Source organism: Vidua macroura, chromosome 2 (assembly GCF_024509145.1).
Source record: "Vidua macroura isolate BioBank_ID:100142 chromosome 2, ASM2450914v1, whole genome shotgun sequence".
NCBI classification, from domain to species: domain Eukaryota; kingdom Metazoa; phylum Chordata; class Aves; order Passeriformes; family Viduidae; genus Vidua; species Vidua macroura.
Window position 1 is genome coordinate 103,618,010 of NC_071572.1, and position 12,013 is coordinate 103,630,022.

Below are 12,013 nucleotides of genomic sequence, written 5' to 3' on the forward strand. Positions count from 1 at the left end.
CACACCTCAAGATTATGTCATACTTCTGAAATGTAGGTGTACAGAATGTCAAAGAGAAATTCACCTAATCAGGTTAAAACCCATTCTATTCCATTTGAATATTCTGCTCACTGAGTGTTTCACTGTATATGATAAATTAGACATACTTTCATGGAACACAAAAATATATTGCTTGTTCCTTGCACTTGTTGAATTAAATGGAGAAAATCAGACTAAGTGTAAACATGCCTAGTCTAAACTTGGTAAAGTAGTAGTGACAGTGCTATTTTTGTCTATGGTGAACTGTTCAGAGGGAATTTGATATTGAACAAATAGTTACTACTGATGCTCTGATGGATGACCTAAAGAAAGTGATGAATGCATTATTTTTCATTAAAAAAGCAGATGGATCAGGAAGCAAGGTACATCTCTAAAAGGCTATAGAGTGTTGTATCTGAGGAATGTTTCGTATGGAGATTATGATATGATTTGCAAATAAAGAAGAAGAAACTTAACTTTCTTTTTAAGCTAAAGCTTTAAAATGTATGACTATTGTGGAAACCTGAATTGGAGACTTTCACTGATTGATTAGGTAAATAAAAGATCTCCTGGGACTGATTAGATGCTGGATATCCCAAGAACTAGTCTGATATTGATAGTACTGATAATTCTTATACTATGGGAAAAAAATTGTATGACATTTCAGACTGCCAGTATAAGAACAGTTGTCATCTGTCCTGAGTTAGTAGGTGTCATTCTAGCCAACAGCCCAAAGACATCATATACAACATTTGTAAAGCCTTGGAACAAGCAGATTCTTATTCCATACAATCTGAAAAAGAAGCAGTGCTAGGTTTCAAGACAAAACCTGTTGTCTTGTTGTTTTGTTTTTTTTTTTTTTCACTGAAGAGTATAATAAAGAATTTTTTCTGTGACAATTGCAAAACAAAAATTTGAGAAGCCACACTCACTGTTTTTCCCATGAACAATGTGTATATCAGCACACAAAGAGTTTTATAAATGCATAAAATGTAGCTGCATTGCTTAGAAGTGACTACCTTAAATACAGGGGAAAAGGAAACATTAAAAGTAAGGTCATACTGCCTTTGAGCAAACAGTATAGAAATAGATAAGGCTTAGAAATTATTGTTTTTTTCTCTCCAGATGCCTGTGTCTAGGAAACTTGAACTGTCAAAAATTATTGAACCCAAAGAAAGAAAGAAAGAAGCAATGCTTTTAGTATCAAAACACAAAGTAAAAATGAAATGAAAAAGTATTTGCGGGATGTCATTTGTCTGGAAAGAATGAAGTACAGTGTTCACACACAGTGATTCCTCAAAATGTAGAGCAAGGTGTTATACGGGCAAGTCTCCTTTTATAAGAAACCAAATATTTTTAGCTGGAATAAAAACATGTCAAGCAAAGAGTTTCTCCATAGATATTTACTTCCCTTACTAGCAGCATAGTAGGGAATCCTCTTCTGCAAGGAAGTTAAAAACAAGAGAGAAGGTTGCTGTTCCATTTTCTGTGTGTGAAAACAGTCTAATCAATTCCTAGTCAATCACAGAGGTACTTTTTGTGCGTGCCTGTTCTGGCATCTGTAGCACAAGGACTAAAACAATGGACTATGCTTTCTTTGCCATCTGTACCTCAGGGTGAACCTGAAACATTTATATATTCAAATGATGTACCTGCCTTAGCACACACATTTGCATTGTCTCCATGTTTCCCTCGAGCAGCACATTCTGCTGACACCCTGCCCCTCCTATTACACACAGCTTTATTCCTGACCCATGAGAGCTCAAGCTTCACCCTGCACAGCTGACCTCACCCAGAGTCTGCTTTTGAGTTGAAGGTGAGATCAGCACCCTAAATTTTGAGCAGGAAGCAATCCATCCCTTTTATCAGGTGCTTGCAGAAATCATATATGCTCCAGCAGATCACCCTCCCCTCCCTGTCTCTCCTGCACTATGATTTTCCTCTGGGTTGCCCTTTTCTGAGTGTGAACATGATTCAGGTTTAAATGAGAGCCTCCACCATGACATGGGACATGTCGTTTATACACTCCTTTGTTCTAGAGTGAGTTTTCACTTCAAGCAGTTTTCTCTGTTTCAGGTATAGATAGAAGAGCACCATAAGCAGTACAAATTGACTTGCCTTAGGAAAATATTTAGGAAATATCACCAGACAAATAGGAAGTGCTGAACTTTATTATATTATTTAATTGCTTTCTCTGGTTGCTCAGGAAAGAGAGTTGATAATATTCGTGAGAGAAATATAAAGTGGAAAATTTCTAATTATTTTCTGATTTTGCTTTTCCCTGTTTAAGGTGGGGTGGTCTTGCCATCTATCAAACACCACAGTCCTCTGAATGTCTGGAATGGGGTATGGTCACTAGCGACAATTGCTGCTGAAACCAGCTCACCCTATTTCAGAGAAGGTCCTTTTTCTTTCTTTAGCAAGACTGAGTCAATACAGTAGCTATGGACTTGGTGTGTTTTGTTTTGGAAGTGTGGAAGTACAAGTATAAGCATCTGCTTTTTAAAACTTTACTCTATATGAAGAAAACCTTAGGTCTAAATAGGCAGTAATCTTATAGATTAGACATACCTAATTTAAAATTTGTCCTACAACTGTAGTTTTATAATCAGTTTTAGTCCTATCTAAATCAAATAGGTGAAAAAATATTATAAAAATTAGAGTGTTGTTGAAAACTGTGGATACACCTCAGGTATTTATCACCAGGGTTTAAAGGATATATTTTTCAAAAGGTGTATAAAAATCCATTCTTTATGCTTATGATTTTCTTTCTTCATTCCTCTAACAGCTAAAGGTAAAAAAGGGGAGACAGAAAAGAAAATAGGCATACAGCAGTCTTATATTACTAAGGAGCTCTCTGCTTTTTTCTTGGCCTCAATACTGGAACACAGAAGGTGCGGTACCTCAGATCTATTTTTAAGAACAGAGAGAACTTAGACAAAGCCTCCTTTACACATGGTTGCTTTGAATCTCTTTTGAAAGTTTGGTGCAGCTGTGAGGTTAATTCTATGGCAGGAGACTTTCTGATGCAATCATTGATTTCTTAATTGCCTTAAAACTGCAGAGAAAATGTGATGTTTTGTATGTATCCCTTACCAGAACTGGAAAAGTCATACATAAGTTCTTTGACAGAAAAACCAGACTGACCCTTTTGCAGTTAGCCCTTTTGTTATTTATTCAGACATAGGGAACTTTTTTTAAAAGATAGTCTCCAGTCTCCTCATTCCATGCTCAGACACTCCTGGACTGAAGCTTAAAAATTACTTTTTGCCTAGTTACAGTATTATTTATTTATAAGCCTTATATGTTCACTGTGGGGCAGCCTTGGAAGCAATTTCTCACTTATAATCTTAAGTGAGAAAGCAATGACCGTCTTCCTCAACAGGTGTGATAAATTCAAATGGTTTGAATGCAAGATATTCAGAACTCATTAGAATAAGTGGCAAGTATTTTTGGTTAGAAGCTACTCCTGTTATATTTAGTAGATACTGATTCAAAATTTGTTAAAATCTGCATTACGCTTTTTCAGTCATATACTGCTCTTGAGTGTTTGGAATATGTGATATTGCAATGTTCAAATTGGAATACAAAACATAGTTTCAAAGCTGCTATAAAGGATTTGACTTGCTGTCACACATTTCTTCTTTAATCTAAACCCTCAGCTTTCAGCTGCAGCTTCCACATCATTATAATTTATATTTTGTCATGTTTTGCTCTATATTTTAATTTCTGATTGGAACAAAACAAAAATTACTAAAAAAACAAAAAAAAACCACACAACAGGTATCTCTGCTTTAGTGTATTTTAATCTGAGGCTCAAGACAAGGTTGTCTTTTTGTACATTTGAATCCATGAGAGTTTTGGTGTTTTTCAGTCTGTTGTATGTAGAAAGTATGGGAAGAATATATCTGCAAAAGATGATAGAGTTCTAAAATAATGCTTGTTTGGATTTTTGTGTTGTTTCTGAAATCTTACTCAAGGAACCAAATGGAACCTGAACCTCACTTCTTTTATACAATAAAGCAGATTAGCTTCCAATTTTTTTTAAGGGGTAGGGAGGAGGAGGGGGAGAGGGAGGCAACAATGCATATGAGGTCAATAATATGAAATTTATAATTTATATGGGAAAAAAACCCAACCAAATCCTGGTTGCTTCCAGTCTGTATTTATGGAAAAGCATTTGAAAATGCTATGTCTTCAAACCACTTAAGGAATCACTACATTAAAAAAATATTTCATATGAGTCCTTTTTGGAACATCTTTAGGAAGAGTTTCAGTTATTCAGAACATTATTTTTGCATGTGTTTCCATCCAAATCTTCTCAAATTCATAGTGTTTATGTCACTCATAAGCTATGCACCAGCTAATTTCTATATGGCTTAAAGAGGAAAAAGTGTGACCATCTTGGTACTTCTCTAGTCCTTTCCTTTAGAAGATTTTAAATTCTAAACGTTTTTATGGACCAGTACCTGGGTAAAGGATCCATCTTATAACTGGAAATAAAGTATGCCATGCTCTTCAAAAAATTTATATCAAACTACTCAGTATTTTTAATTACATTAATAGATAATATTAATACTTAACTGCTCCTAAGTCCATCCATAGATTTAAAAGAGCTAACAAGAAATATACAATTAATGTAATTAATAAAGACGTTTTAATGAAAGACACACACCTTTTCTGAGGCATTTTCTGAGTAGAAAAACAAGCCAGATGAATTCAATGAAGTATTTCTTGATTTATTCAATTTCCTTGGAAAACCAGAGTTTCTAAGAATTATTTGATTTTAGGTGATTCCATGTGAAAAACTTTTATCCTCTGAAAGTCAGGTACATTTTCATTTTATATAATATACTCAGAAATTTAGGTAATGAAATATTAGTTGAATTTGCAAGTCTTATCTGTCTTTCCAGATTATCCATCTGTTTTTCATTCTTGTACACTAATGAGAAAAATGAAAGGCAGGTAATTAATGTATTTTGGACATTGTCCAAAAAGAAATTAAGTATTTCCTAGCCAATACGATTGCTTTAACATCAGACAATATGTTTCTTCTGCAAAACAAAATACAAGGAACAAACACCCACCCCCAACTAGATGGTGTCAAGTAAAGCCCCTTGTCATCCTAGAAGAAAGGAAAACTTTCTATTTTGTAACATGCATCAAGAGATATATTATATATGCAATTATTTTTTTTTAATGATTAATGGATTAAGAATTCCTTTTACTCATTTGAGTGGCTTGCAACCTGCAGGACGAGTTATTTCAGCCACAGTTTCTGAGCTTGGAGTTCTAACAGAGGACAGGACACTTGCTGCACCTTAGCAGCTACAGCAGGGTGCAAGGGTTTGTTTATTTAGTGAGAGTCTCAGCTACAGCATTTATTGCCAGGTTTGTGATTGTGACAAAACTGAACAAGAAGATAACATTTGTTGGAGCTGTGGGTGCCAGAGGGAAATCAAATGAAAGTTAATAAGTGATGCACACTGCTGAAAAATATGATTACAGTTTGAAGATCTGCTGCTGTTCCTGCTGCTGCAATCAAATCTCAACCTAAAGGCAGAAATAGCTGCAAAGGGCAACACTTTGGGAACACAACTTCAGTGTTTGGTAGGTGTATACATGTAAGTCAATTAGTGCCATCTATTTGCAAGACAGCATCAAAACGTTTCTGAACATAAAAATCATATTGCACTGGAAGTGTGTCTGTAAGAATGATCATATTGCCCAGGCAAGGATGAGTCAACCAAGTGCTGCAGTGTATGGTATTAAACACATGTATAGGGCAGATGGGCACTCACAGAGGAAAGAAATCTTGCACACTACGTATATGTAAGTGAGGGGTTTGTTTATCAGGGGATTTTTTGTTTGCTTTTCTGCAAATACTTCCTCTTCATGTAATTAAATGTATGTGCAAGTGCTGAAATAGGTGACATAATTGGAGAGTTTGGTCAATAATGTTAATTTACATTCTTTCTTTCTGATACATGGCTTGTAAATAGATTCTAGTTTATCTTTGGAGATTATGAGAGATTAAATCTCACTTATTGCTTTAATAATTCCCTACATGTGTCATTCTTGCCTACAAGGCACCCATTTTTTTCTCTGATTTTCAAAAGCCCGTTGGTAACAAACTCAGGGTCTGCTGGAAATTAGTGACAGCAATGGCATTGATAGAAAACAAGTACTTTTAAGTAGAAGATGGTATTATTTTAGGAATATCTGGTAAAAATGTTTTGTCAATTAAACAAAATATTTTATCTATTGTGCTATTCTAATTTGTCATGAATTTGCATAGCAACTCTTCAAATGCACTAACATATTTTGCACTGAAAATATATTATTGATAAGACTCGTGATAAGATGTGACATCTACTTGTTTTCATTTTTTTCATCAATAGGTTGTTAAAAGATATGTCTAAAATACAGTTATCTTCATAATTTCAAATAGTAAACAATCACTTTAGAAATATAACTTTATGTTTGCCTACAGTAATGGAAGAGTTATAAGGAGAAAGCATTGTCTTCACTAATGTATCGTGAAGAATTTCTACATGTAATTGAAATAAATCAATATTATGCTGTTACTGATACATTTTCTTACATGTATTGTGAGTTACTTTCATTTGCAGAGCATAATGGAAAGATAAATGACAACTTTATGAAGGACACTTTACAGTACTTTATCTGACATTCCTTACACAGGAATTTAATAATTATTTTCTTGTTTTTTAAGATTATCAAGAAGGATTTCAAAAGTGCCTTTCACCATCCTTACCATGAAAACAATTCACAGGAAGGAGTAACATTAAACAAATGTAAACATCTCATATGATTCTGAGGCCAAATGTCAGCTGTTTGGCCTTCTCAATTATAAGATTTTGAGTTTCAATATGAAGTCTTAGCTTTGTTTTCTAGACAGTTTTAAAGTATTAGAACACTTTTTTCTTTTCAATAGCATCTTTTACACCATAAATTATACGAACTTTTTCTATTTATCCACTTTCTCTCAGTGCATTCAGCTTTGGAGGAGATTAGCAATGCAGTTTTCCCTCAGAGCAAGAGCAGGGTCAACAGCAGCCAGTTTAGGATGATGTGGTAAACTACTTGGGCCCTATGGCTAAACTTTTTCTTAAAAGAGATGGGTTTGGATCAAATAAGGAAAAGCAGACAGTAAGCAGCAGATTCTGCAGAGGGAGGATAATGTTTTTCACTGTGCCACTCCTTCTTCCTGTGCAGCAAGGCACCACTAAGCAGCTGCAAACTTATACCCTGTACACAGAGCCCCTCTCTACATCTTTCCAAGGAAAGACCATGCATGCCCCAGCAGAACTCCTCCTGGCAGAGGTACTGCGGTGTACCTTGAAAAACTCTCTTTTTTGCTGTGGGTGCCGGTCCCCACCCCTGGCAGACCAGGACTGGGAATTGTTACCACAGTCACTGACCACAGTCACTGGAACCAGGGGAGCTGATCTCTCTTTCCCTTACTATCCTTCTCTTTCTCTTACTATCTCTCCTTTCTTAATCTCTTATCTCTTCTTTCAAATCCCAGAACAGCTATACACCCCTTTTCCCAACAATCCTAGAGTCATTAAAATAAAAACTATTGCTGTTGTTATATTGGTGATTTGGTGTTTCACTTTATTCCACTGCAACAGTTCCTTTAGTAAAGACCCTACTGGCATGCCTCAGATGCTGGTCACAACAGATGGGCTGGGAATCCAGAGTGTGGGATTATACGAGCTAACACAAGGTTTTCTCTTTTAAGATAACTGTGAGGACTTCCCCTTAAGGAGATCCGTTTCTCTGGACCTTTAGGGATATCTATGGAATAAAACACAATACATTTCTTGTTTGCTGCTTTGGAATTCTAATACAGTACAAGTTTCACTGGCTATCTTGTGTCACAGGGTGCCAAAACACATTCCTTTCAGTGGCTTTGTTCAGCTAGCAGGCCATCACAGGTGATAAGAATAGGTGATTATCAGCTGACCTTGAGAGAATGCATTTGTATCTCAGAGACCCACAATGTCGGAGAAAGAAGGAAGGCTGTCTCCTATTCCAGACATTTCACCAAGAATTTGTAGACAAACTATTGGGAATTTGCTAATTTCTGAACCTGCACTGGTGAATTCTGCAGTACTCTTGCCTCTCCTTCAGCAGGAATTTCCATCTACTCTCAGTCTGCCCACAGAGACCACACACAGGGCCCCAGCAGGTGATGTGGCTTGGCATATGTCACTGCATTCTTCCTTTACAATGAGCACTGAGAGTGTGGTGCAGTGAGAGTTACATCATTGCTCTGCAGAGATCTAAGTGTTACTTGTTAAACTTATTTCTCTACTGCAAAATGGGTCACAGTGGTCTATAGCTTTGTTGCTGTGAGACACCTTTTACAAGGTTATCTATTAATCCCAAATCTTATTCAGGTCAACGGGAATCTTTCTGGTTTGGGAGCTCAGTTGTGCTCAGCTGGATTTTTTTAATTCCTTCTGAGATCTCAGGGAAACATTTTACAGTTTCTCTGTACCTAAAAACACTTTTATTTTACATCTATTAAAAAAAAATAGACTATAAATTTCATAGGATGTTATATTTCATGTAAGAATGTGTCAGTAAATTGAAATACACCACCTACATAATTCTTCAAATACATACATAATAGGTGTAATAATCCAAACATCTCCAATGATACATAAAATTTACAGGAATTACTTTTGTAGCTTTGAAGCAGATTTTAACTATGCTAAGTACTTTATCCTGGTCTTTGAAGTGTATGCTTAATAGTATCATTTTAGAGTAAATAGAAACTTTTATGCATCAAATTATTTCATTGAACCTCTGTTCATATGACCTAGCCTGGGTTAATAAAATTTGGTGTCCTCTTACTATTTTGAGTATTACAAAATTCAATGAGAGCACTTTGATTGGTTACAGGAACGATTTTTCCAAATTGCCATTGCTTCTGGAACAATTCTTAGGTCTTAACCTTCATTCAAGGTGCACTCTGTGAAATCATGTTTGCAGGGAAAAAAAGGTGCCTGCAATGCTGCAGTTGGATGGCCATGAACAAATCACTTGGAAAAAAAAAATAATTTCTCTGCTACTGATGAAGCAGGCCTAATCTTTTAGCATTATTCCTTACTCATGCAACTGAAGTTAATCCTGACTTTCCCTAGATGTGAAAAGTGGCAAAGACTTATTGTTAACAAATTAAAATCTAATATTTTTTAAGATACATTAAAATACTATTCCATGTCACCTCTCCAGCACAGTACTTTACAGAAAAATGAACACACTCTAAATGGGGTTTGTGAGCAGAGTAAGGGTCAATTGACAAAACATGATTGTACACTGATTCTTAGATTCTCTCTCATAATCAGATATCATATAAATGCTGAATGAAAAATATGAAATTCATGGAAATATGAAAAACATGGTTCATGTTCATAACCCCGACATTGTGTGATTTAAGTATTGCCAGCTTCATCTGTCACCCTTCAGGACCTGGAGAGGTGGAATTTGTTGTGCTCTCATCTCTAATGAGGAAGATCAAAATCTGTGGATATTCTCAGCTCAGTCAGAGAGAAAGAGAAACGTTTTCTAACCAGGCGAGAGCCTCGGAAGCAGTTGGGAAAGAATGTAAATAATTCTCTAATCTATCTTGTTATTCACATTGTTTATAGATATGTTCTGCCACTGTGCGTCATTCACTGCCCACCAATGGTGTGACACGTTTTTACTCTAAGACCAATGAAATTAATCCGCACAATGTTCTCTATATATAGAGCGGTGCATTTGAAATAAATCAGAGTTCATTTTCTTTGCCTTCTGATCTGGAGTTCTCTGTTCCCATCCTGCTCAACAGTGTCAAAAATCAACTGTGGGAAGAGATTTGCTGGCTGGACTCAGGAGGTGTGCCTTGAGAGCAGGGCGGGAATTCTGTGCCTAAACTCCTCAGGGCATAGGTCAGCCAGCCAAAAAAACCTCCCTGGAGCCCAGGAATGGGAAGGTGAGTCCCTATTAAACATCCTCCTTGCTTTCTGTATATAAGGAGTTCTGACAGTAAGTTCTATATTTCCTTCACAAGCTGTCTGGGAAGGTATATAGAGCATGTTGGTGCTCTCAGTGATTTAATGCATTTGAAAGTACCTCATCACTTGCTATAATCAGTAATTCAGATAACTTGGTTGGAAGTTAAAATGTGTGTGATAGTGTTCTAGCCTGAAGTATATACTAGGGTTTATTTTCTTTCTTTGGCATAGTAGTTTTTCTTCCCCCACACAGTGATAAGCAATGATAAAATCCAATTATTAAGTAAGGAGCACTATTGTAAGAAATGATAAGAGTAGCTTGTTTCTAAATGTTTTGTCCTTTTCCTAGTAAATTGAATTTTGACAGTGAAAAATTGACATTTTATGAAATTGAGTTTTGGCCAGATCTGATATGCTCACTGAATGAGATAGGAGAACTGTGTTTAATGCATTAACTGTTAGATAGCTTCTTCTCATTTAATATTTGTCAACAAGTATGTATTTAATTACCAGGAAGAGGCGAGGGACTAGATTTTTGGAGGGAACAACATGTAATAAAGCTGCAGTCTAAAGTTATATTGAAAGGTATATTTAACATTTTGAACATAAAGAAAATCTAAATGTTATATGTGTGGTTTAAAGGATATATTATCTATAATGAAATACTATTAAAATATGTGTATCGTATTTGTGTTAAAATATTATATATGCAGCTGTTAATTGCATAGTTCCCCAGTCTTTTAAATTGAAGATAAATAACCTTGATATATATCCTCTGGAGATAAATACAGTTTTGAGATATTTCAAATTAATTGTTCCATGTCTGGCTCAAATTTGTTGTATAGTCACAGTCTAAACCATACAATGAGACAACACATAATACAGATTAAACTAGTGGTGGGTAAATCTCAAAGTCTTTGACCACTATTCAAACTTCTGGGTCTGAAAATCTGCACAGAAAATACTGTGAGAATTGTCTGTGGCATTTCAGTGTCTTGCATCCAGTCATAGCTGGATCATGGCAGAACCAAGACACAAAACTGTTACAACATAAAAAAAAATAGAAAAAAAAATTCCAATTTATTGTAACAAAACATTGTACAAGTCATTTCAAGGAGAGGGAGGGATATACCTTTTTTTGATCAGAATCACTCAATTAACTCTAACAAAGATAAATTTGGGTTCTAATGTCTGCTGGTACATTGCCATTGTTAGTAAACATGTACCTGTACCTACAGAAAAAGCAACATTACATCAGTGTTATTGTTTTATGTGTCACTTATAATATAGATGCAGCAGAATGTCCAATAGTGGAGAAGCAGTAGTGGGGTTTGCAATAGTCAAAATCTTGGGAAGTCACTCCATAAATTTGCTACATCCTGATAATTTTATTTCATGCAGTCTATAGACTATATAGATTATGTAATACATATGTTTCAAAGCTTAGACACCTGCTGCAAATTTACACACATGAGGTAGTTTGCCAAACTACCCAAGAGAGACCAGAGCACACCTGCTCAAACAAGTTGGAAGCATTAGGAAAGCACAAATTTGACACAGGTTTTATGAATCAACAATACTGGTTGGAAAAACAACAACAACAACAACAATGACAAAAACCCCAATAAAACAAAACAAACCAAACAAACAAACAAAAAAAAAACCCACCAAAAAACAACAACAACAAAAAAAGGCAGCTGTGGAATTTGCTATTTATTGATGGAGGAACACATCTGCTGATTTAACTTTCATAACCTTTGCCAAGTTTCTGCGCCTTTACAGAAGCTTATTTCCAAAAATGAGAAGTTTATAAAGAGTTCCTCATGTTTTGGTTTTTGTAGTAGAATAAAATTCCACTACTACATGGTACACCCCAATGAATTTGTTGAACAGGATAGTACTCTAGGAGAGAAAAACAGCAAGACAAGCTTAATGAACTAGAAAATATCAGCTGAAGACAA